Raw genomic sequence first — 27,678 nt, forward strand, 5'->3', positions numbered from 1 at the left:
GGTAGAATCTTAAAGCAACTACTGGGGAGCAAATTGCTCACTTGGAACAAATCACTCAACGTCCCTGAGATAAACTTCCTTTGCAAAATGGGCATTACAATTCCTTGTCTGGTCAATCTCCTGACAGCAGACGTGCAGGTGAGAGGACTGGAATATAACGGCCCATCCACAGGAGAGTGGTTTTCTAGAGTGAAGAAGCGCCAAGTCGATTTTCTACCCAAGCAAAGAGGGCCGTGATGACAGCCCACTGTTGGTTTTCTGCCCTCTGCAGTGAGTGATGTGAGTTGGCAAAAGAGGGAGGGCAGAGCGGTGTGGGGTCTAGGGGTTTAGGAGACGCCATGTTGAGCAAATGAGTCCCTTTGGGAGGAAATGCCAATCTCGGAGTGCCATTGGCCTTGACAGATTTCCTGGGCCCTGGCACAGCTTTCCACTGCTTTCCCAAAGCCATACCCTTGAGGCTGGGTGCTGGCAATGCCCCCCTGATAGCAGCCCCTGCCATTCCCAGGGCCACCCCCAGCCTCCCAGGCATGCCCCATTTACCCGGGCTCTTCCCTCTACTGCGCTGGACGATGGTCGTTTCCTTTCCAAGGAGTACTTCTGCCAGGACCTAAGGACGGGGAGGCCTCTTTGGCTCTTTCAAACGCCATCCTGGCTGTTGCCCAGTGCCCTTTCCCAGTATTACCCCCTCCTGCCTCCCTGTTCCAGGCAGAGGTACGAAGGGAGGGGCTCTGAGACTGGTCCTGGAGCCTGGGGCCTAGCTTCACAACACACAACTCAATTCAAAGAACTGAATTTCCCACCAGGGGATGACAGAGGCTGGAGCTGGGGGCAGGGGGTACAGTAGGAAGGCCACAAACTTTGGAGTCATGCAAATTTGGGATCTGACATTTATAACGCTACACGCCTTTCCATAGTAATACACATTAAAAAGTGAGAATAAATGAATTTAAAACCAGCATTGAAAAATTAGGGGAAAAACTCATAAAGGCTCCATGGCAAGTTTTCTGAGGAGGGACGTCCACCATCTCCCAGTTTCTCCTCCGGCCTGTGTCGCTTTCAGACAGGCCCAGCCCTGCAGCCTTCATGTGGGGCGTGGGTAACTATGGACACCGATTCCCACCTGTGTGAGAATGCGCCTTGCAGACTTCCAACTGCAGAGAGCACAACTGATCCATTTGCTGTGCCCCGTGTTCTACTACTGTCAAAGCAGAATAATAAGACTTCAGGTACATGGCATGCAGCCACTGATTTGGTGAATACGTTTTGTTGTTTGTTTGTTTGTTTGTTTGTTTCCATTCTGCTTAGAAAAGAGGATAGGAAACAGTTCACACTCAGACGGGAAAGATAAACTATTCACTGATGGCTTTGCTCCGGGACTGTAGGAACTGCCCCACTCACTGCCATGATACAGGCTGAAGATAACTGTACCACCTAGTCATCCTCAGAATCTCACGTGACCTCAGGGAGATGACATTACATGTCTGGACAGGACCAGCCAGAAGTGGCAGATACGCTGGAGGCATTGGTAAGATACACGAACTCCCAAGGGTGGAAGATAAAACCTAGAAGGATTCAGGGATCTGCCACTTCAGTGAAGTTGAGGGGCTCAGTGGTCAGGGGCTGTGTTGAGATATCCTCTCCAAAATAAAAGACCAACTGCTGCATCTTGCATCTTCTACCACGATGGGGGAAGCACAGCCTCAGAGAGATCTCTGCATTCTGGAGGCCACACGTTTCATGCCAAGGAATATTGCTCTAGCCCATATCCTGGGTAGCTGAGAGGAGGGCAAGGGGTGGGCCCAGAGAGGGAGAACATTCTGCAGTAGATCCAGGCCAAGGGACAGTCAGCCCTCTGTCTTGGGTCATATGATCTGGCAGATCCTATAGTGTTGGAGGTGTTTGTGGTGGGAGAAGATGCTGCATGGAGCTTACGGCAAACTCCAGGACAGAGGCAGAATGAAGACCTGGGCATCCTGAAGCAAAGCCCCGTGAGCCACAGCAGAGAATGACACTCCTTTTTTGAAACAGCTCCTGGCTGGCCTGTCACGAACTCTGGCAGAGTTGGAACACGCGATCATTGGAGACCAGGTGACCCTTTGCTGGAACTGCGAATTATGATCTGTGTTTTGTTCATTCCTGCAAATCATAAAGTCAGACCAAGAGTGATCCATTGTCAGAGAGAAGTGGTACGCCTGGATCAAGTTGGAGCAGGACCAGAGGCATGAGTAAGTTGCAGGAGCAGGCAGTCATTCTAGACTCCCACGTCACCCACCCACCTTGTACCAATGATTCTCCCCTAAATAGCACAAAGTTGCATGTGTGTGTGTGCACGTGTGTGCATGTGTGTGTGTGTTGGGGGGTGTTCCCGCATGACTAGCAACCAGCTGAAAAGGAAGGAGAAACATTGAGTTTGGTTAAAGATGGATCAATTTAATATGTGGATACAAAGAGAAAAGAGATAGTGGCCGTACTATGGTCACATTCAAGGTGACTCTGAAAGACAGTGGGGAGGGAGTGTCTTTCCAATGGATGGAGTTGTGATAAGTGCACCTAGTCCCCTTTATATAGTGGGAGAAGCGGTCTAGGGTGAGAATCTGTACAGATTGTTGGGCACTGGCCAATGCCCTCGCCATCTGGTCAGGTGTGTGGCAGATCAAGACAAGGATGTGTGGGGAGTGGTATACGGATGGGCATCTAGAGTAGGTACGGAGCATGAAGACTGCCATATGAAAGGTTGGTGCCCACCAAGAAACATCTGCCACGGAAGAGGCACTCAACAGCCCAGTGGACAGAACGACCTGGACAGTCAACACTCACCATCCTTATCACTGGCATCCCAGAGCCAGCATGACAGGCCCGGGAGCAGACTGGCTGTGACGGCAGAGACCTGAGGCTGCTCTTGGGCAGGCCAATGACATGGGCTTCCACCTACCCAAGGCTCATCTAGCTCCTGCCACTTCTGAATGTCCAACTTGTCCGTAATGAAAAGCCAACATCAAACCCTTGAAATGGCATTGTTTCCTGAGGAGACCAACTGGCCCCTGGTGGTAAGTTGACCGCATCAGGATCCTCTGATCCTGGAAGGTGCAGGGGGTCATCCTCTGCATCCTCTGCCTGGAACAGGATGGATACCATCACATGGTATTCAAACACAGTGGTTTCTCCCCTAGTTGAAGCAAGGCTCTTTGAGGGCACAGATGAGTCCCAGTGAGTAGCTGAGACCCTGGCAAAAACCAGGGATGCAGTCCATGTGTGCAGGGTGGATGGGCCAATAGACATTAAATGATGGCTAGTGTCGCATGCCCATGCACACACACTGCATACTGTTACATCTTGTTACTCTTCCCAGTAGCCCTCTGGGGAAGATGTCATCAGCATCTCCCTTTTACAGATGGAGAAACTGCGCCAGAGGGAGAGAGATAGTCACTTGCTGAGGAGATCTAGGGCTGGGTGTGGATCCACAGGGGGCCATCAGCCCCTTTGCTCTGATCACTGCAAAGTTGTCTGTCTACAAATCTTGTGGAAGGAAGGCATGGGTGGGCGGGGTCTGAGATGCTCCTTAGAGAATCAGAGGAAGGACTGGGACAGATACTCTAGGCAGAGAAGCACATGACCAGTCCAGCAGACAGCTTGGCCTGAGTAGAGGACTTGGGAGAGCTAAGGGCCAGGATCTGGAGTCCTGGTGGGGCTTTATCCTGTTGCTTGGGCAGCATGGGAGGCTGCTGGGCAGGAGGCTGGACAGGGTGAATCCCGGTTTGGCCGGTCACTGCAGTGTGTAGCAGGAGGATGGCTGAAGGGACTAGGGCAGGAAGGACAGAAGGGAGATGTCTGCAGCTGTCTTGGGGGAGGAATGGAGACCCTGAGCTCAGAGGCAGGCACGGGAGTCGATAGAAGTTGATTAATTCAAGAGTCATTACAAAGGATGCCTCCTTTGGAGGCAAACAGGAGGGTCTGTCTGTATGGGAATCATGGACTCTGCTCCTGGGAAATTGGCCTTGCTGGCCTTAGAGTTGCAGTTTTTAGTTATTCTCACAAGCCCCTGGGGTGGGAGGAGGAAGGAGGCACAGGGTAGAAAGATGAGAGTTGGGGATTCACCAGCCTCCATGCTCTTAGTGTCTGTCTCTGCAATGTCAGGAATGTGCTCAGACACCAAGATAAACAATGTGTTGACCTGGCCCAGGCTCAGAATGATGCTGATAGTGACTGGGAATCAGCCCTGGGCTTCGGTCCAGGAGAGAGAGCCATTTCCCAGTCAGGGGGAAGGGAGCAAGCCAACCGCTGCTCTGGAAATTTCCACTCACATTATCTCCCTCTGACAGGGGAGCAAACTGAGGGCTCTAGAGGGGACATGACTTGTTCAAGGTCACATAGCCGGTGAGAGCCAGTATTTGAAAACGCAACCCTCTGTCTTGCAGGCCAGAGTCACTGCAACTTGTGGGGATTTCCGGCCATGCAAGGCCCTGCCCCCCCCGCTGGAATCCTTCCTGAGTTATCTCCACCAGTCCAACCTGATGCTTTTTGGACTCACATTGCCTGGGTAGTTAGGAGTCTCCTTTGTTCTGCAGTAAACCAAGGCATCCCGAAGAGCCAGGAGCAAGGCATTCCTTCTCAATACATCGGGGGCTGATTATCACTCAGCAAGTCACATTTTGATTGCTGATTGTCAGAGCTAGAGCAGAGATAACAAAGGGAAACGCACACGCCACCTGGGCGGGCGCTAGGGCTGCTGGAAACACTCCCATCTCCCTCCTTCCTGGCACATGGTAGCACTGCACACCTCTGCTCTTTTTGGAAGTCAAGTGAAACCATATGATTTGCCCTCACCTATAAAAATGTGAGCAGAGGTGACAAATAACCCTTCTGGGTGGGAGCTTTAAGAGACGTAGTTGGCTATGTCTCTTTCCTGCTTGCAGGGATGAAAGCAGGCGTTGTGACCGAGCCACAGGTGGCCTGGGTGCTGAGTGACTCCCATGAGGGAGCCCCTCCCTTCTGCTCCACATTGGAGCCAGAAATAAACTCTTACTGATTGTAAGGGGGGTTGTTGTTAGCACAGGTTAATCTAGCCTATTCTGGCTGACACAGAAATTTGTACTTAAAATTGAAGTGCTGGGTTTTTTTTTTTTTTTTTTTTTTTTTTTTTTTTTTTTGTTTTTTTTTTTTTTTTTTTTGAGATGGAGTTTTGCTCTTGTTGCTCAGGCTGATATGCAATGACACGACCTCGGCCTCTGCCTCCCGGATTCAAGCTATTCTCCTGCCTCAGCTTCCGGGGTAGCTGGGATTACAGACATGCGGCACCACGCCTGGCTAATTTTTGTCTTTTTAGTAGAGACGTGGTTTCTCCATGTTGGTCAGGCTGGTCTCAAATTTGCAACCTCAGGTGATCTGCCCACCTCAGCCTCCCAAATTGCTGAGATTACAGGCGTGAGCCACCATGCCTGGCCCAGAAGTGGAGTGCTATTAAAGCAAATGAAAAACAATGAAAAGATGCAGTATTCTCTTAGAGATTCAGTGGCAGCAATGAGGAACTGATGTCGGAGGCTGGAGGTTGGCCATCCACGCAGCCGAGAAGCATTTGGTGAAACTCTCACCTGTAACCACTTGAAATGTATGTAGGGAAAGAAGTTCGAAGACAGGAATTTAGTAGTGTGCTTTGCTTCTGTTGGCTGCATTTGGCAAAGTACTGCAAACAAGAGATGAGCTCAGAAATCGACTAAGGATGGGTCAGCCTAAAACATGAGTGCTTATGATAGGATCAAAGTTGGATCCTCTGGGGTCTTTTGCTTCCAGCCAAGAAAAAGTAAGAGACTGGATTTACTGGCCCATCTGAAACAACTAAAAATATGAAACAATGATTCTCAAGACACTAGACCTCAGGCAACAAAGTCATCCCTAAGACCAACAAACAAATGAGATAGGCCCTCTGACTGCCCCAACCTGCTGCCTTGAGAGGTTCCAGGCCGGTGCAGGGAGAAGGAACACAGGCGAGCCCCAGAGGACCCCCTGGGTTGAGAAGATGGGAGGAACTGAATGTAAGGAGGCCCGGGCTGTCCGAGTTCTCAGGGCACAGGACTGGAGCAGAGAGAGTCACATAGAGGAGGGACTCCAAAGAGCCACCAAAGGTCTCCCTCAGGCATTTAGCAGAGTTCCAATCAGCACCTGCATGTGGGGAAGCCCCATGAGCCAGTGAAAGAACCAGTTAGAAGAAACAGTACCCCATGAGCCAGTGAAAGAAGCACACAAAAGGTTAGAAGAGACAGCACCAGAAGCTCATGCGGGGCCAGGAATAGGACCTGTTCTCCAGCCAGACTGAAAAACCTTATAGTTCTCAGGGCACTGGGCAAAGCACTCAGAAGGATCTTACTTTAGTAGTTGGGGATGATTAGCTCTAGACGATGCTTTTGCTGAAACGAAGTCACCACTGGCCCTGTGATGATGGTACTGACTGCAGTGATGCAGATTCCTTTGGGTTCAGCTCATTATCACCTTGTGTTGTGTGATGATCCAACTTCCCCATCACTTTTTCGTCTATCCAAACTACTGTAAAGCCTTTGCTCATATAGCATTTTTGATGTCACTGGGTGTGAACTCATTTATGAACTCACTCCTTCTAATGCTAGTCCTTAAAAATAAAATAGTGCTACTTGGTGCCAATAGGACTCTTGCTCAAATGAACATGATGACCCTGAAATCGCATTATGGTCCTTAGTTATAAGATGTTAATTAGACAAATGATTTTCTTTCTTTTCCATTTTTTTTTTTAAGGCAGGGTCTGGCTCTGTCACCCAGGCTGGAATCCAGCGGCCCCATTTTGGCTCACTGCAGCCTCCGCCTTCCAGGCTTAAGCCACCCTCCCACCTCAGCCTCCCGAGTAGCTGTGACTACAGGCACACACCACCACAACACCCGGCTAATGTTTTAATATTTTTTTAATAGAGATGGAGATTTATAATATTGCCCAGGCTGGTGTCGAACCACTGAGCTCAAACTAGTTGCCCGTCTCGGCCTCCCAAAGTGTTGGGATTACAGGTGCGAGCCACTGTGCCCCTGCTGAGGATCTGAAAAGTCACGACTATTTTCATGATAATCCGAAGAAATGAGTGCCTCTTTTTTACTGTGTTAAAATGTGCACTGATGTAAAAGCAAAGGTGGATAAAACTGCTGGTGCTTTTAGCATGAATTAGGACAGACTATACTGACAGCCACTGACTCTGTGTGTGTGTGTGTGTGTACCACCATACACATGCAGTTAAAAAAAAAGCCAATTTTACTTAAGAATGTTCTTGATGAGGCAGTTAAAATTATTCATGTTATTAAATGTTGACCCTTGAGTACGTGCCATTTTTCTCTTCTAATTCAGTGTGACAGAGTGGGAAAATGTAGGCGTGATGTTTGTTTAAATCAAAGGGACTGGTGGGATTGAGCTGTGAGCCAAACTGTGCACATTTTTCACTGAACACTCGTTTTACTTGAAAAGCAGATAAGGTAAAGTTAATCAGACTTGCGTATTTGGCAGACATTATCTTGAAAATAAATGAAAGGAGCCCGCCACTTCAAGGAAAAGAATTGACAATCGTTGTTGCCAATTGTAAAATTCAAAATTTCAAGTGCAAATTAGAATTTTGGAAAACTTGCATTTGCCACTGTGGGATTGACAGCTTCCCAATACATTGTGATGGGTAGTGATGTTAAGTAATGTTGTTTTTTAAATATTGTATAATTAAATGTGTCAACATTTGGAAGATCTACATAATTCAGTGAACCAATATTTTCCAAGTGATCGATGTATGATGTTTCAAAATCATGCACAGGCAAAAATCCATTTAAAGTGCAAGGTTGACAAATGGATTTTAATATTACAGAGGATGAAAAACATACTGATGTGATTCCATTCACATTGCAACTAATCTTTAAGAAACTCCTACTTGTTGAGTTTTGGTGCGTAGTTAAGAATATCTACAATTATCTTCAAAAGCTGTTAAAATACTCCTCCCTTTTCCAACTACACACTTGTGAAAAGCCAGATTTTCTTTATATATTTTAACCAAAACAACATATCACGATAGATTGACTGCAAAAGCAGGAAGGAGAATCCAGCTATCCTCTCTTAACCAAACAGCAAAAAGATTTCCAAAGCAATGCGACTCATTTTATTACTTTTGTTTGTTTGGGAAAATACAAATATTTTGATTAAAATATGTTGATACATAATATGTTTAATGCTATTATTTTTAAATGCATTATTTCAAAATTTTCTGTTTTTCTATTTGATAATTATTATTATTACTATTATTTATTTGAAACAGGGTCTCATTCTGTTACCTCAACCTTACTGCAGCCTCAACCTCCCAGGCTCAAGTGATCTTCTCACCTATGCCCCCTGAGTAGCTGGGATTACAGGCACATGTTGCCATGAACAGCTATTTTTTTTTTTTTTTTGTATTTTTAGCAGAGATGGGGTTTTGCCATGTTGCCCAGGCTTGTCTGGAGCTCCTGGGCTCCAAGTGATCTGCCTGCCTCCGCCTCCCAAAGTGCTGGGATTACAGGTGTGAGCCACTGCAACTGCCATGACAATTATTGATAGGCATATCTCATATATTCCAGTTATCAATTTACGGACTCTCAGTTCCAAATTTATCCTTCACTACCAGCTCTGCAAAAATGCAGCTGGGCCCATTAAATATTTTTCTTCTGCAGGCTGGCACAGCGGTAAGCTTTGTCTGTTGTCAGTAGGGGGTGCTACAGAGATACGGCAGAAAGAAGGGATTTTCCTCTCACTGTGTTCTCTCGACAGGTGACAGGTTCCTGCAGCTTGTGGCTTCTCTAGTGCCCAGCTCTGCTGCCTTGTGACTAGCCTTTATCTTTGGTTACTGGACTGTATCTGATGCCTCTAGATGCCTGCGGGCATTAAGTAGCTTAATACAATTCAATTATAATGCAAACATTTGAATTTTGACACAAAAACTGAGATGTAAAAGTCTGATTACCCTTCTGTGGTATAAAAATGAAAACAGATTGATGTTTTTTCCAACCATAAACACCTTGGGACGTTAGCCAACTGACCTCTTAGAAACGAAGATTCTCTGGCCATATCTCCTTCTCCAGGCTGCTGGAATGACACCTCTTTAGCGTGTGAGAAGTCCAAATAGGTCCAGGGATCCTCTTCTTCTCCCCCAGTAGGTCTAGGCAGGTTGGGAGATGCCAATAAAGCTGAGGGTTTTATTGTTGTTGTTGTATTAATAAATCTGTGAGTTTCTTCTCTCTAGGTTAAATGAACAAAAGCTTGTTCATTTAAAGTGAACTTGAATACTGAACTTTAATCAAAATAATGAACTCAATGGGCCAAAATGGGGCCAAATCAGCTGGGACAATGTGAGCTCTGACCATACAGAGAATAAAGGAGAGCAATTCATACAGTGAAGCCACCACAGACTCCAGCAGTGAATACCAGGGCGACACCCAGGACCTCTTCACAGTTACCAGCCCAGGGAACACCCAGGACCAGCCCCACTGCAGTTGAGGCCAGCGGTTCCAGGGGACACATACTGTGTCAGCCTGAAGCCCCATCTCTCCTTTACTGCCACATCCTGTGTATTTTTACCTGATGAAGCCAAGCATAACTTTGGAAATAGACATTATTTTATGCAATTAAAAGTTATTGGGGAACAGGTGGGCCTCCTGGAAAGATATGGCTACTCTCCTCTTTCTTTGCACACACCAAGAGAGTCAGGGAAGGCAGAGAGAAAAAAAAGGAGAAAGGAAAATACGTGTTGGTATAAATTAAGTTGTAGGATTTCTTTATTTCTTTCTTTATTTTTTGAGACAGAGTCGTGCTCTGTCACCCAGGCTGGAGTGCAATGGCACGATCTTGGCTCACTGCAACCTCTGCCTCCCAGGTTCAAGCTATTCTCCTGCCTCAGCCTCCTGTAGCTGTGATTACAGGTGTGTGCCACCATGCGCAGCTACTATTTGTATTTTTAGTAGAGACTGGGTTTCATCATGTTGGTGAGGCTGGTCTCAAACTCCTGATCTCGTGATCTGCCCACCTTGGCCTCCCAAAGTACTGGATTACAGGCGTGAGCCACTGCATCTGGCCTAAATTGTAGGATTTCTTGTTTCTGTTACCCAATGAATAGTGATTTGAAGGAGCTCAGGTCAATTACTAGAGAAAAAACCAAAACAAAATTATATATTTCTGTGAACATTTAAAGGTAATATAAGTAAATCTGTGACCTTGCTATTGGATATACTTTATTGTTCCACCTAAATGATACCCACTCTATGAATAAGCCTCCTCCCCACACACCAGACAGCTGATGCTCAATAGATACTTATTAAATGGAAGTTACTAAACTCGAACCAGATATTTCATAGCAGGTGTTGGCAAACATTTTATGTACAGGGCCAGATAGTAAATATTTTAGGTTTTGCCACATATAATCCCTGTATCAACTATTCAAGTCTGCTGTTATGGCTTAAAGGGAGCCACACACAATATGTAAACAAGGCCATGTTCCAAGAAAACTTTATTTAAACACCACATGTTCTCACTTATAAGTGGGAGCTGAACAATGTGAACACATGGGCACAGGGAGGGGAATGACACACACTGGGGCCTATGGGGGAGGTGGGGGGAGGGAGAGCATTGGGTAAAATGGCTGATGCATGCTGGGCTTAATATCTAGGAAATGGGTTAACAAGTGCAGCAAATCACCATAGCACGCCTTTACCTATGTAACAAACCTGCACACCCTGCACATGTACCCTGGGACTTAAAAAAAAAATTAGCAGAAGACCCCAAAACTTTATTTACAAAAACAAGCAGTGGGCCAGTCTGACCCATGGGCTGTAGTTTGCTAACCTCTGCCCTAAGTCATAATAACAGCAGCCAGGGTGCCCATGCTATTGCCTGGTAGTCTCTGGAGAATAATGGCCTCTCCTCTTTCACCCTCCAGATCTCATGTGAGTGCCCTCACAGCCAACTCGAATCCAGAACCAGCCTGAAGGGAATTCTGGGAAATGTAGTTCTTGGCTTCTCCTCTTCAAGAGGATAGCAGTGATGCTAAATTGACAACAGGTAATCCAGCACATCAAGGTGTCTGAATCACCTAAGATTTACAGGCCAAGGTGCCAGGATGATAGAAACCAAGTCTCAGAATCACCTATTGTTCTTTGGATTAAAACACTAGACTAGGCTTGCGTGTGAGTGACACAAAATCCAAAATAGAAGTGCTTCGATGAGGCAATTTAATTCTGTCTCATATCAGGTAGGTTTGGGGTGGTGTTCCACAATGGCAGGAGCTCAGGCTCCTTCAATCTCAATACTCCACCATTCATGGCTTCCCTGCCAACACCACTTCCTGGCTCCAGGTGGCTGCAGGAAGTAGGCCAACATTCCAGCCAATAGGAAGGAGGAAGGGCTGAGGACGGGCATAGCTCCTCCATCTACAGATATTTTCCAGAAAGTGTCTCTGCCACTCCTGTTTCCATGTCATTGGCCAGATCTTCGTCATAACAAGGACAAACAGCTGCAAGACAGGATGAGAAATTGAGTTTTTATTTCAGTTTTTATTCAGAAATTTAGTTTTTAGCTGGCCATGTCACAGCTAAAAATCAGTGGTCTCTGACCAAGGAAGAAAAAACAAATATTAAAACGCTATCAGTGGTCTTTCACATACCAAGGTATCACAATCACACTTTGCAAAGGCGAAGATTCTGAAACCACATCACATTATTACAGGCCAGTGTTTCATAGTTGCATCATATTCTTACTGGCCAATGTTCTGAAATGCTGTGCTATTATAGACCAGCGATTCTGAATCACTTAAGATTCTCATTGGCCAAGGTTCTAGAATTAAATAGCAGTTTTTCAGGCCAAGATCCCAAAGTCACATAAGATTCCTACAAGCCAAGATTCAAAATGACAAAACCTAATAAACCAACCTTTGCAAATCACATGAGATTCTTGTGATCAAGCATCCAGAAATATATGAGATTTCTACAGAACAAGTTTTAAAACTCATGCAAGATTCCTATTGGGCAAAGTACATGGGAATCAAGATTCCAAAATTAAACTGAACGTCTTGTAGACTAGGCTTCCAGACTCACACAATATTCTTGTAGAGCATGTTTCTGAAGCCATCTAGTGCGATTATGGTGCTATTCTGACAGCTATGATCCTTGAATCAAGCATATTTCTTTCAAGCCAAGGTTTCAGAATCACATAATGTTTTAATAAACCAAGTTTTCAGAACCATGTAAGTTTATTATAAGTTTCCAGAAGCACACAAGGTTATAAAATGGCATAACATTATTAAAAGCCAAAATTGCAAATCACATATCATTTTTACAGGTCAATGTTCCAGAATCACCCGAAGTTCTTTCAACCATTGTATCTGGAAATACACAGTATTCCTAGAGCCTAATGTTCCGTAACTCCATACAATTCTTACAAACCAAGTTTCCAGAATCAAATGTTCTTAAATAACCTGAGTTCTTGAATCCTACATAATTCCTGCAGATGACATTCCTGATATCTGGTTCCTAAGTCTCCCAAATGAGCTAGCAATTGAAGTTGACGGTGTCTTCTTCCAAATTAGGATTCACAAAATATTACCTTTTTCAATGCCAGTGGCAGGTGCTCTCCCTCTTAGGAACTCCAACTATTGCATAACCCACAACAGATTCTAGAAATGTCCTGTGAGGGGCAGGAGGACCAAAGTGGTATCAACACCATATGAAAGCTTAATAATAATAATGATAAGTAGAACAACTTTTATTCAGTGACTACCATGTGCCTCATCCTAAGTTCCTGACATACTTCATCTCATTTAACCATACACCCATCTCAATAGATGCAGAGAAAGTATTTCAAAAACTCAGTGGTAATTTATGATTACAATTACTAATAAACTAGAAATAGAAGAAAGCTTTCTCAGCTTGATAAAGAGAATATATGAAAATCCTAAGACCTGATAAAGGGAATCTGTTAAAGATAAAAGACTGTATGGTTTCCTTCCAATGTCAGAAACAAGACAAACTATCTGCTTTTATTACTTCTATTCAACATTGTCCTAAAGATCCTATCCAGTGCAATAGGCAAGACAAAGAAATAAAAGACATATGCATTGGAAAGGAAGAAATAAACTGTCTTCATTAGCAGACAACATATTATACATAGGAAGTTCAAAGGAACATGTGTTTTTAAAGGTATGAGAACTCATAAGTGATTTGGTGACTTTAAGATGACAGGATGTAAGATCAATAAGTAAAGATCAGCTGATTTTTTTCTACTAACAACAATAGCTAGAAGTAAAAATCTACAAAATACCATTTACAGAAGCATCAAGTAATAGGAAACATTTTGGGATAAATTTGACAAAATGTGTGTAAGATCTATACTTTGAAAACTGCAAATACTGCTGAGAGAAATTTTAAAAGAACTAAATATAGGGAAAGCTATACTATGTTCGTGGATTGGAATATTGCTGGAATGTTAGTCCACTTTATATTGACTGATAAAATTTCAGAGGAAAAGTAATTGACAAGCTTATTGTAAAATTTATATGTAAAAGATTTAGAAAATCCACAACAATTTTGAAAAAGAAAAACAAAGTTGGAGGACTTATATTACCCTATTTCTGTGCTTATTATAAAGCTACAATAATGAAGAGAGTGTGGCCCTGGCATCAAATTTGTTATCTAGATCAATAGAACAGAATAAAGAATCAAAAATAGACTTACAGATACATTGGTCGATTGATTGTTAACAAATTTCAATAAAGGAAAAAGAATCTTCCAACAAATGGCACTGGAATAATTAGATATTCATATGGGGGAAAATAAATCTCACATAAAAATAAACTCAAAATAGGAAAAAGGTCTAAAGGTGGAAGATAAAAGTATTAAACTGTTAGAAAAAAAAGGAGAAAATCTTTTTAACTTTGGGGTAAGCAAGAATTCCCTAGCTGGGAAAGAAAAATAAAAAAACCACAAAAGAAAAGATCGGTAACTTGATCTTTCTATTAGTTTGCTAAGGCTGCAACAATAGAATACCACAGACTGGGTAACTTACATTACAGTTACTTGTTGGGGGCTGTAAGCCCAGGATCAAGGGGCCAGCAGGTTTGGTTCCTACTGAGGCTTCTCTCTTTGGTTTTCAAACAGATGCCTTCTCACTGTGTCCCCCATGGACTTTTCTCTATGCATGCACCTCTGCGGTGTCTCTCCCTCTTTTTGTAAGGAAATCAATCCTATTGTATTAGCGCCCTACCCTATGCTCTCATTTAATCTTGCTTACCACCTTCAAGACCCTGTCTTCAAACACAGGCACACAGGAGGTTAGAGCTTCAACATATGAATTTTGGGGGAACATGATTCTGTTAAAAACAGAACTTTAAGTTGGTGCATTCCACTAGGTACATATACACAAAGACACTATATTTTAATAAAGTAAATAAAGTAATCTTTATCAAAATGTAAAACTTTTGCTCTTTGAAAAACATCTTCATTAAAGGATTAGACAAGCCACAAGCAGGGAGGAAATACTTATATAGCTGACAAAAGCTATATGTAAAGTGAACATTATATCTTGTATTTATAAAGAACGCTCAGAATTCAATAATAACAAAAATTTGAAAAATGCTCAATAGATTTAAAAAGATGGTTCTTGAAAGAAGATGCACAAATGGCCAATAAGCATCTGAAAAGATGTTCAGTGTCATTAGTCATTTTGGAAATGAAAACCTAAACTACAGTGAGATATAACACCCATTAGAATAATGTTAGTACTTAAAAGCTGACAATTCAAGAACTGGAAGGATGTGGAGCATTGCTGGTAACAGTCGAAAATGGTATAGCCCCTTCAGAAAAGTTTAGAAATTTCTTGTAAACTTAAATATACGTTTACATATGACCCCAGGCATTGACTCAAGAGAAATGAAAACAGTCTGTACAAAGACCCATCTGTGATTGTTATAACACCTTAATAAAATCCAAAAACTAAAACCAGCCAAACTGTAGATGCATAAACTGGTGAGTGGGTAAATAAATTGTGGTACACTCATGTAATGGAATCAGGCTCAACCATAAGAAGTGACAGTTGATACATGCAACCACATGGATAAATCTCAAAATAATTACACTGAATGAAAGAAGCCGGGTATGAAAGAGTACATACTTATGATTTCATTCATTAGAAACTTCAGAAATAACAAATCTATGTTCCAGTGACAAAAAATTGATCGGTAGTTGCCTTAAGCTGGTTGTAAGAGTGAATGATTGGGACAGAAATATGCCAGGAGGAGAAGAAGTGTTTTATATCTTGATTTTGATGTTGCACATGAGTGTATACATTTGTAAAAACTCACTGCACTGTCAATTTTAAGTTGGCACATTTAACACATATTTTGATAAAGTCAATAGAGTTAATTAAAATTATTTTTTAAAAATCCAGCAAGTCAAGTTTGACTCTTCGCCCAGCAGCTCATTCTGTAAACAAAGTTGACAATTTTGACCCTCTTGGTGCGGGGGGAGGGTTGGTTTCTGTGCTGGGGAGAGATACGAATTAGGCTGAATTTGGGACAAGAGTTTAGAGATTTGTATTGAGTGAGCAAGTAACAGAAATTGCATTTCTACTTTTTAACAAATGAAAAATATTTTCACTAAACCCTGCAAGCTCTGTCGAGAATCGAGTTAGTCCTCAGCTGGGTAACTTACAAAGCTTTCTTGAGTTCTCCCATGACCCAGAATAAGGGGAAGCTGTCCTTTTCCAAATTTTGAGACTCACTAGTAATTTGCTTCAAAACATCTGTAGTTCTTCCTGATTTTTCCAGCAATGTTTCACAGAAAGCTCTTCTTTTCTTTTCAAAATGCTTCACAACTTTACTTTGAAAATGAAGTTTGTATCTTCCCCCTGCCTCCCTGGAATTTTGAGTGACTTATTTCAGAAATGGCTTCAATTTACATGCCTGTCATTTTAGACCATAATAGGCCGCATTAACTGTTGTATGATGTCAGTTTGCTTTATTTTTGTTTTTGGGGTTTTTAAGGGGGAATGGGGGGGTTAAGCTGCCTGTCTGAGAGTGGCTGATTTGGCTGATTTAGTTATACCCAGATGTGCCTAAATATAAGACAGAGAGGAATAAATACTGAGTAGGAGTTTTAGTGAATTTATGTTGTACTTCTCATAAATTCCTGCGGGTTTCTTTTGGCACCAGAATTTAATTTATTATTCTCTGTTCCTTTTTAAATAAAATCTGATGCAACAGTTAAGGGCCAGTGTCAGGCTGGGAGTCTCTGCCTCTGATCAGCTGCTGCAACATAATATAAATCAATTCAGCAAGTAATGCCAGAGTATCTACTATATACTTAGACCTTTAGTGAGTCCTGTGGAGTGTTCAGGAAAAGGTTCTGGCTTCCGGGAGCCCACAGTGCAAAAGCAGCATGAATGGCGACTAGACTTTGAGTTGGAAGAACTAAGTTTTAGTTAGGATTCCTCTACCTAATTACCAGCCTTAGAAGAATTTATTTAACTTCTTCGTTAAAGAAATTTTTATGAGCTTCAATGTCTTCAGTTGCAAAATGGAAAAAATGATCTCTACTTATTCCACAGTATCAGGGCAGGGCTCAAAGAAGGGACAGCTTAGGATGGCACTTTAAAAAATGCACATGTAATAAAATGGTGATGTTCATTTATTAGAGTATGATTGGGGAGATAAGCCCAAGACACCTCAGCAAAAATTCATGAAAGGATTTGTGATTTAGTTGTTTATTTCTTCACAGAACAGCAAAAAGGGATTAGGGAATACAATAGATTTTTTTTTAACATTAAAATCATAATCATTAAAATAAGATCTTCAAAGCTATAAGAGTTATATTTTTACTTCTGGTTACAATGAAGTAACTTGCATCAGACCAAAGTTTCTACTGAAATGAAATTTTGTTCTTGTTGCCCAGGCTGGAGTGCAATGATGTGATCTCGGCTCACCACAACCTTCACCTCCCAGGTTCAAATGATTCTCCTGCCTCAGCCTCCAAAGTAGCTGGGATTACAGGCATGCACCACCATGTCTGGCTAATTTTTTTGTATTTTTAGTAGAGACAAGGTTTCTCCATGTTGGTCAGGCTGGTCTCAAACTCCTGACCTCAGGTGATCCGCCCGCTTTGGCCTCCCAAAGTGCTGGGATTATAAGAGTGAGCCACCGCACCTGGCCAATTTTTTTTTTTTTAAGACAGGGTTTTGTTCCGCTGCCCAGGCTGGAGTGTAGTGGCACAATTATGGTTCACTGCAGCCTCCACCTCCTGGGTTCAAGCAATCCTCCCATCTCAGCCTCCCAAGTAGTTGGGGCCACAAGCATGTGCCACCATACCCACCTAGTTTTTAAATTTTTTATAGAGATGAGGTCTCACTATGTTGCCCAGGCTGGTAATTCCTCCCGTCTTGGCCTCCCACAGTGCTTGGATTACAGGCATGAGCCAATGTGCCCAGCCTTGAAAAAAATATTTTAAAAAATCTCTTTGAAGAGTTGTAGGAGTCATTACTTGAGGGGCCAAGATTTTGGAGAAAAAAAGAAAATTATTTGAAAGATCTCAACATTTGGGCTGGGCATGGTGGCTCATGCCTATAATCCCAACACTTTGGGAGGCTGAGGCAGGCAGATCATGAGGTCAAGAGATCGAGACTATCCTGGCCAACATGGTAAAACCCCATCTCTACTAATAATACAAAAGTTAGCTGGATGTGGTGGCACGTACCTGTAGTCCCAGCTACTCAGGATACTGAGGCAGGAGAATCACTTGAACCCGGGAGGTGGAGGTTGCAGTGAGCTGAGATTGCACCTTTGCACTCCAGCATGGAGACAGAGCAAGACTCTGTCTCAAAAAAAAAGATCTCAACATTTGGTCATCCCTTTTCCCCTGGGGATGTGGGAGACTGCAGGGCCTGGTAGGGTTTACCCACATAGAGACAGAGAAGCCAGGGGAGCTTTAGACTATCTTACAGAGCAGAGAAACGAAAAAGGACAGTCTAGGCTCTCAAGGCAGCTGACTTGAGAAGCCAAGGTCCAAGAGACAGTGGAGGCACAGAAAACTAAACCTGACAGTTGGCATTTTTCTACTTGAGATATTTGTCAGTTCTTGGCTGTGCAGGGTGGGACGCTAATAAACTAAACAAAAGGCAGCTGGAAAAACTTTCACAGTCTCTGGGAGACAAAAATTTGAATTTAGGGCTGGTACAGTGGCTCATGCCTATAATCCCAGCATTTGAGGAGGCCAAGGAGGGAGGATTGCTGGAGCCCAGGAGTTCAAGACCAGCCTGGACAACACAGGGAGACCCCTATCTCTACAAAAGAGTAAAAGATTAGCCAGCATGGTGTGGTGTGCCTGTGGTCCTAGCTACTTGGGGGGCTGAGGTGGGAGGATCACATTAAGCCTGGGAGGTGGAGGTTGCAGTGAGCTGCAATTGTGCCACTCTGCTCCATCTAGCCTGGGTGACAGAGTAAGACCCTATGGAAAGAGAAAGAAAGAGAAAAAGAAAGAAAGAAGGAAGGAAGGAAGGAAGGAAGGAAGGAAGGAAGGAAGGAAGGAAGGAAGGAAGGAAGGAAAGAGGGAAAGAAAGAAAGCAAGAAAGAGAGAAAGAGAGAAAGGGAAATGAAGGGAAAGGAAGGAGAAAGGAAAGAAAGAATAAGAGAAAGAAAGAGAGAGAGGGAGGGAGGAAGGAAGGAAAGAAAGAAAGAAGGAAAAAAGGAAAGAAGGAAGGAAGGAAGGGAGGGAGGGAGGAAGGAAGGAAAGAAGGAAAGAATTTAGGATTTTCTGAGAATGAGTGACCCACACAAGAAACATCCCTGGACCTAGAAATGCTAGAGAGCTGTACTCTTGGAGGAAAATTGACCAGAGAAAGAACAAATTTGTAAAGGCTAAAACCAACTTCAGGTCACTTCAGTCCTTGACTGAGTTGAGGTAGACAATCAGCCCCTACTCTAACTGTTGCCAGAGAATAGAATGAATCCTCGGTAGAAGAAGATGCCATCATCCAAAGCCTCCCCAAGTTTTAATATAAACTCTCCAGCATTCAGTAAAAAACATTAAGAATACCAAGTTACAAGACCAAGAGAAAAAACAGGCAAGAAAAACGGGCAGGAAAAACAAACCCATATGCAACTTAGCTATTAAAGTTATCAGACATTAAAACAACTGTGATTAATATGCTCATAAAAAGATATAACAAGATGAAGAATTTTTGCTTGGGAACAACAACCTATTTTTAAAAATCAAACAAATTCCAAAACCAAAAGGGAATGTAATTGGTGAAATTAAGAATTCATTGGGAGGCTGAGGTGGGCAGATCACGAGGTCAAGAGATGGAGACCATCCTGGCCAAGATGGTGAAACCCCATCTCTACTAAAAATACAAAAAAATTAGCTGGGCATGGTGGTGAGCGCCTGTAGTCCCAGCTACTCGGGAGGCTGAGGCAGGAGAATTGCTTGACCCCGGGAGGTGGAGGTTGCAGTGAGCCGAGGTTGCGCCACTGCACTCCAGCCTGGTGCCTGGTGACAGAGTGAGACTCTGTCTAAAAAAAAAAAAAAAAATTTCAATAGATGGCTCAACAACAGTGTGGCACAGCTGAAAAGGATTAGTTAAGTTGCATGTAAGAGACATATGAGACGTGGTTGAGAGTTCCAACATTCATACAATTGGAGTCTCAGAAGAGAGAAGAATGGAGAAGAAGTGGTCTTTAAAGAAATACAGAAATAATGACTAAGAATTTTCCAACAATGCCAAGACATCAAGCTAGAGATTCAAGAGTGCTGCAAAGTCCAAGCAGGATAAATAGAAAGAAAATCACATCTAGTAACAGCCTTGTGAACCTTTGAAAATTATAGATAAAGAGGATCCTCTTTAAAGGAGTCCATGGGGCCAGGTGCGGTGGGTCATGCCTACAATCCCAGCACATTGGGAGGCTGAGGTGGGAGGATTGCTTGAGTCCAGGAGTTTAAGACCAGCCTGAGAAACATAGGGAGACTTGTCTCTACAAAATATTTTACAAATTAGCCAGGTGTGGTGGCTCATGCCTTGTCTATAGTCCCATCTACTTGAGAGGCAGGAGGGTTGCCTGAGCCTGGGAGGTCAAGGCTGCAGTGAGCCATGCTCACGCCACTGCACTCCAGCCTGGGTGACAAAGAAAGAAAGAAAAGAAACGAGTCTATGGTGAAAAGACACATACCTTCAAAAGCACAACAAAAAGATGAAAGCCAGAAGACAATGGAATGACATCTTCAAATTTCTAAAATAAAAATACTTGACAATCTAGAATTCTATACCCAGCGAAAAAACTTTCAAAATGCAGGCAAAAAAAAAAAAGTTATTTCCAGACAGGCAAGAACCAGGAGAATTCAGCACCAGTAGACAGGCATTATTAACACAAACACTAAAATGAGTTTTTCAGGCAAAAGTAAATGACCCCAGATGGTAAAAAGGAAATGTAAGAAGGAACGAAGAACAACAGAAAGGGTAAATATGTGGGTACGTCTAAATAGACATTGACTTTACAAGAAAATAATGTAATGTGACGTTCAAAATATATACAGAACCAAAATGTGAGACAATGATATCACAAAAAGAAGGGGAATGAGTTAAAATGTCCCAAGCTTGGAGCATTGTCCAGAATTTACAAAAGTACTACTTTATATTAGACTCTAATAAGTAATCTATGGCAATCTCTAAAATAATAGTAAAAGAATGTAAAACTGACAAGCTAATGGGGGAGATGGAATAATGAAAAATATTATTAATTCAAAAGAAGGCAAGAAAAGGGAACATAAAACAGGAAGGAAAAATGGAAAACAAATTTCAAAGACAGTGGATGTAAAACAAAAATTATCAACCAAAGAGCTAAATACTCCAGTTAAATGTAAATGAATTAAATACTCCATTTAAAAGACAAAGCTTTTTTTTTTTTTTTTTTTGAGATAGAGTCTTGCGCTGTTACCCAGGCTGGAGTGCAGTGGCACAACCTTGGCTCACTGCAACTTCTGCCTCCCAGATTCAAGCGATTCTCCTGCCTCAGCCTCCAGGTAGCTGGCATTACAGGTGAGCGCCACCATGCATAGTTAATTTTTGTAATTTTTTTCAGTGGATACTGGGTTTGGCCTTGTCAGCCAGGCTGGTCTCAAACTCCTGACTTCAGGTGATCCACCTGCCTCAGTCCCCCAACGTGCTGGTCTTAGAGGCATGAGCTACTGGGCCTGGCCCTCTTAGGACTGGATTTTTAAATGATATGCTGTTTACAAGGGTCTTTAAATATTAAGCTGAACCATATTAACGTGCTGATATTTAATCATATTTGACTTATAAAAATAGCAGTTTCTTATAGTTTAACCCAAAATGAGGGCATAGTGAAGCTGACTGTGAGGCAATCCTGGATCCTGCATGCTCTGCTTTGGTCCTGTATGTGCAGGTTCAGGCCTGGAATGAGGCAACTGGGGCATGTTATCTGAAATCACTGTATAGAGAGCAGAGGCCCAGCCCAGGCTCCTCCTCGTAAACTAGAGGTCTTCCCAGGGTGCTCAGCCAGGGATCTGGAGTCCCAGGGTGTGAGGGACCAAGAGCAGATGACTTGCTCTGGGTCTTGCTTAATGTTTATGGCTGTCAAGAAAAGAAGCCTCTTTCCTTCAGCAGCCCCTCCCCTGCCCCCTCTCCATCAGAAAGGAGCAAGGAAGGGCATCACAGGGTCCCCAGGAAGCCCCCGGGGAGCCCTAGGGTAGAGATCAGCCCGAAGCCTGTTTCTCCAGCCATAGCCGAAGCTGTGCCCAGAAGGCCCCAAGTCTGGCAGCAAAAGTGCAGTGCTGCTGATTGGACTCACCTTGGAAGGCAGAAGCTGGATGCTGCTTCCCAGGCAGCAAGGGGGAAGAGAGCCAAAGGGAGGGGAGAGAAGAGAGCAGGGAGAAGGTAGGAGGGCTGAAAATGGAAACGGGCAGGGAACAGAAAATGGGGTGGGAGTGGGCAAGACAGAAGGCAGGGAATGAGGACAGGGGAGGGGAGAAGAAAGGAGAAGGAAGCAGAGAAAGAAGAGCTCGGTCCTCGTCCCTGCCACCCACACCTTTCATGTGCTGCCTCAAGATGATTTGCATTTTACCAGGGATGGTGCCTGGAATCCTAAAGCATGAAGCACTCGTGATGGTATTTCAGGCACAGCGCTCTCAAATGCAGGAGCCTGCCCTCAATCCACATCTTGGAGGCCTCTAGCTTCCCTGCCGAGGCTTAGGATTCACTCCAGGAAGCCGGAGCCTACCCACTGGCAGCTGAGAGCTAGAAACGGGAGAAGCTTTTCTAGTGTGTTTTCAAAAGGCTTTGCTCTTTCAAAACAACTTCTTTTCCACGAGGACCTTGAAACCCAGGATGACTCCCAAAGGATAAAACTACCTCCCCACAGCCCTGTGTTCTAGATCGCAAAAAATTCCCTTGCCCTGGGACCTTGGGCTCAGACCCTCCCCTGGCCTTCTGAGGGCACACAGAGTTTGAGGAATATCATTCTACCGTCAGGACAACTAGATGAATAATAAATCACCGTTCAGCATGTATGGTTTGGCTCGGAGGCTGTTCTGGGGATGGTGATTCAAGGCAAAAGAATCTGCCCTGATGGTTTTTCTGATGGTCTCAGTCCTGTATTTTCATGATTCTGGCCCTCAGAGACCCCCCTTTGCTCTTCACCTCCCCAGGCCTTCAGCCAGGACCAGCCTCCTCTCCCTGGGCCCTCAGACTCTAGGACTTAAGCGGGTCTGTGGCCTAAGAGGCTGGATGGAGGAGGCGGTCCCTCCTGTCTGGAGGAGGAGCAGTAAGCACTGCCCAGCTGCAGAACAGGGCACGCCAGCAGGGCCAGGCGGCAAGGCGAAGGCGGATTTCCAAGTGGAAGGCAGTCAGAACTATGTTGGAATCCACCTCCAGAGTCACGGATTTTTTTTTTTAAATGTCCTTTTCCAACACCTACTTTGAAAAAATATTTAAGGGCAGGGGAAATTAATTAGGGTCCTTTGTGCTGGAATCGCTTTCCACAGTGTTCCTTCAGCAAGCGAAGTAAAAATAGAACATGTGAATGTTTGAAAATGCACTGCACACAGAGCTCATATTTAAGAGCCCAGCTAGGCATGACTATTCAAACAGGAAGAATGGAGTTAATTATTTCCATCACCGCAGGAGGGAAACAGTGGCGGTCTTCTGGGGTCGTTGGAAACAGCCTGAAAACTGGAAAAACCCGTGGGAGGCTGGGAGGAGAAGCCTTTCCAAGGGACAGACCCTGCTTGTGCCCCTTAGAATAATCATCACTTTTGTCCTAACTTTGTTACTGATGAGGAGTGAGGAAATCAGGAAAAACGAGTGGAGAAAAGGAAAGAGTTTGGAGGTTATTAAAAATCCCTCCTATTTATGCAACAATCTGACTTTTTTTTTCTTTTTTTGAACACATTTTCCCATTCATATGCTCCTCAACTAACCCCCGGGAAGTAGGCTTGGTAGGCATTTTCATTTTCTGCAAATGAGGATGCTTGATGAGTCTGAAGTCACAGAAAGATGTCACTGGCAGGCTGAGTAAGGCCTAGAAGTCAGGTGGTCTGACTCTCACCTGGCAACATTTCGGTGTGACACGGTGGCGTGAGTGTGGGCTTCGGAGCCAGGAACATCTGAGATGAGGTCTGGCAAGCCACTCCGGCTCTCAGCCTTGGTTTTCACCTCTGTAACAGCTTTCCTGGGACCTTAGGGCCTACATAGGTTCCCTTTTAAGGGTTGTCCTGAAGATGAAGTGAAATGATTTGTCTAAATAATTAAGCACAGCGCATGGCCAGTAACAAGCATTTGGTCAGCTGTTACCATTGTTCTGTGATGAGGATATCAGCAGAATATTCTGGAGAAGGGAAGGATAAAGCAGCCGTCAGAAACACTCCACACAGAGGCAACCAGTGTCATGGCACAAGTCCTCAAGCAGGAGTCATGCGACCTTGGGTAAATCATACAATCTTTAAGACTCCACATTCTCATCTGTAAAATGGGGATCGTGATACCTTCTCTGGCTGAGGCAAGGCTATGTGTTCACCACAGTAGAAACGACATTTTCCAGCTCCCTTGCGAGATCAAGAGCCCTGTAATGATCACCCTTTGTAGTCATTGTATTGTCATCAACATCGTCACCGTCCCCCACCCTGTAATAGCACCTACAGTTTTCACAGTAGATTTCCACATTGGATCCCATTTCATTCTTACAGAAATTCTGATTCCTATTTTATAAACAAGAAAACATAAGTTTGAAGAGAGCAAATGACTTTGCCCACTTTATGGAGGTATGAGTAGGACTTGAACACAGGACCCTTGCCTCCGCAAAGCAGTGACCCTGGGTAGCACACTGGGGCATCTTCAGACTTGCCCTAAACAGACATGTTTTCCTCCATGGCGTCTCCTCTCTTCCTAGGTTAGCCCCTCAGCTAGCCTCTAGGGAGGTAGGTGGGGACAGGGGGCACCTAGCTCTGGGTGAGCGGGGCAGGGCTGCCTCCTAGCAGGGCTACCTTGCTGTGTTGGAAGCAGAGTGATAGGCAGCCCCAGAGCTCTAAGTGGAGCCCGTGTGAGACGCAGTGCCAAGGTTTGCCATGGCCCGGGAGGCTATGAGGGATCTGTCCAGAGCATATGCTGTAAAGACACCCAGAACAAAAGCTGTCTGGCCAAAGGGATCAGGCGTGGGGCTCCCTGCACAGGGTGGGGCCAAGGCTAGCCTCAGGTCCCACATGGGCTGCTCTCTGGTCCAGGGTTCCAGCCACACATTGACTCCTAACGCTGGCTATGGAATGACCTCAACCCTGGCCACAAACGAACCCTTAAAGCTAGGACAAACCAGCTCCAAACCTCACTCACAGGCTGACCACAAACCCAGTTACAGTCACCCCACCTAGAGACTGACTCCAAGCATGAGCCTTGCTTGGATATTGACCCCAATCCTCAAAGGCTACACCTCACTGCCGTGAACTAACCACTCACTGACCACAAACTGACGTCTAGCCCTGGACCCAGAGTGGCTTATTGTACTCTGGCCAGACTGACCCTAGATCAGCAGCTCTCAAGCATATGCCATTGGTCATACAAGCCAGAGGGGACAGGTGGGTCAGCCCAGCACATCTTCTCTCAGAACACTTAGACCACCATAGGGCTGGGGAGGGAGACCCAGGGCCATCTCTGTAAATGGATTTATAACCAGAATCGTACAATTTGGTGTTTCATTTCTGTTTGATAATACTTAGTACCTTCCTTATATTACCATATTTCAATTGTAAAAAGCACATTTTAACATTTCTGTAAAGAGGATGTGTTTATAATAATCAATGAATCCTTATGAGTTACTGTTGGCCTGGTGGTTGCTATGATGTTATTAGACACGTAGGAATCTGTCCGTGGCTGTTCATGTCACTGGCACTTCAACTGGGCACTGTTTTTCATGGTTGGTACCACACATATTCAGCTCAAAACAACAACTGTTATTTGACATTTAAACAAAAAGGTACTATGCTCAGAGAAAGGCATGGTAAGAGGGCAGCAGATGGCAATTTGATTTTAGTGGAAGAAGTTGGAAAAATGATAATAATTTTCCCATTTTCTTTCACAGTAACAACTGAATGTTTTACAAGGCCCAAGAAACTTTATGTGGAGTGTATAAGGAAAGTATAGATGATTTCACTTATGCCCTAGTTATAGCTCTTCATAAAATATTAGTACATTATTTTTAAAATAGCCAATCATGACTAAGAAGTGTTTATTCCAGGAATTTAAGAATGGTCCAGTATAAGAAAATCCATCCATGTATTTCACCACATTAATAAACTTAGGGAGAAAAAGCACATGATATCTCAACAGATGCAAAAAAGCATTTGAAAAGTTTAACATCTCTTTGTGATAAAAACTCTCAGATACTAAAAACAGACAGGAAATTCTTTAACTTGAGCATGGCTCTCTTCTAAGATCCTACAGCAAATATACTTAAGAAAATGTTTAAAATTTTAGATACTTTTTTAAATGTTTAGGTCCAAGACAGGAATAGTCATTGCTATTATCCAATATAGTACTAGAGCGCCTGGCCAATGCAATAAAATAAGAAAAAGAAATGAGGACTGTAATATAACTATTGTAATGGAAGAGATAAACCTATCAATTGTGGATAATATCATGATCTGCAAATAAAAACTAACCCTCCCACACAACTTATAGAGCTGCAATAAATACTTCTTTAAGAGAGCTGGTTAGAAGATCAACCTAGGAAATTCATTAGTACTTCTCTAAAACAGCAATAAATTATAAAAGTAGAAAATAAACTTCTAGCCAAAATAACAGCAAATTTACAAATCATCTAGAAAAGTGTACAATTAACAAGACATTTGTGGATCAAATTGTAAAACTTTATAACAAAGATAAATACTAGCTGGATGTAAAAGGTAAATCTAAAAAATATGTAGAAGACATACTAAGAATATTAAGACTGTCTCAGAATATCTGTGACTGGGGGAATGCTTTTGTATGCAAGGTCCCAAAGGTACAAACCTTTACAAGGGAAAAGCAATGATTTGTCTACATCAAAATTAGCGTTTTTGTTCAGTAAATAATACAATGTACAAAGTTATATTAATGATAACTTGGGGGAAAATAGTTTAAATGACTAAAATAGACTAGATCTGGAAAAAGACATAAGAATCTCTTGCAAATCAACAAGATGTCACAACCCAATGTCAATCAAGAAATTGGGAAAGGAGATAAATAGACAACTCACAGAAGAAAAATGCCAAATGGTAAGAAGTATTTGAAGTGATGCTTGAACTCATGGCCCCCAGGGAAAGGCAACTTCAGACAAATATGACATGCCTCCTTACACTCATGCTACTGACAAAAATGAGAAAGTCAGATCATCTCAAATATTGATGGTGAGGTCAGGGAACAGGAGCCATGATGCCCTGCTGTAGGGATTGTAACTGGGGGGCATCTATTCTGAAGACCAACCAGGTAGTAATTAGTGACTGAATTGTGTGCATTGCTCAGAGGCCAACAACTGCACTTCTGGGCATACAAGACGTGTATAGAAACTCTCTTACAAGTCCATGAAAGAAATGCTTGATGACGTTCACCTCAGACATGTTGGTGGCCCAGAACATTGGCACAAATCTTAGTGTTCTAAGTAGATTGTGGCTGATGCATACTGTGCAGCACATATAGGACTAGGGAGAGATTTTAAAGACTTAGCTTTGAGAGAACAATGTAAGGAACTGTAAGAGCTAATACACAATAACATTATGTCAGTGAAAAACATACACAAATAAAAGCACTGTATATTTCCCTTGTATCTAAAAACATATTAAATATCTAAAGATGTGTATTGAATACATTGGAATGGGGGTCAATGTGAGGAGGGGAATTAGACTAGTTTGGGGGATAAAAGCAAAAAGTAAAACACAACAAGATAGGGGATGTGTTTTCCTATTGCTGTCATAATAAATTTCCACAAAATTAATGGCTTAACTCAACACAAATTTATCACCTTACAAGTGCTGGAGGTCAGAAACGCAAAATCAGTGTCACTGGGCTAAGGTCAACCTGTCAGCAGGGCTGACTCCTTCTGGAGGCTCTGAGAAAAAACTGGCTTCCTTGTCTTTGCCTTTACAAGT

At 43.3% G+C, this 27,678-nt stretch overlaps 1 long non-coding RNA gene across 1 annotated transcript; it reads right to left on the reverse strand.

Annotated features, from left to right (window-relative positions):
• Positions 1-2,892: 2,892 nt before the first annotated feature.
• LOC119468803 lies at positions 2,893-22,078 on the reverse strand. The gene is made up of 3 exons (XR_005197574.1): positions 21,858-22,078; positions 9,061-9,179; positions 2,893-3,114 (listed from the first exon to the last, which is right to left on the reverse strand). It is a non-coding gene; the product is annotated as an uncharacterized LOC119468803 (long non-coding RNA).
• Positions 22,079-27,678: the final 5,600 nt, after the last annotated feature.

Source organism: Cebus imitator, unplaced genomic scaffold (genome assembly GCF_001604975.1).
Source record: "Cebus imitator isolate Cc_AM_T3 unplaced genomic scaffold, Cebus_imitator-1.0 Scaffold496, whole genome shotgun sequence".
NCBI classification, from domain to species: Eukaryota; Metazoa; Chordata; class Mammalia; order Primates; family Cebidae; genus Cebus; species Cebus imitator.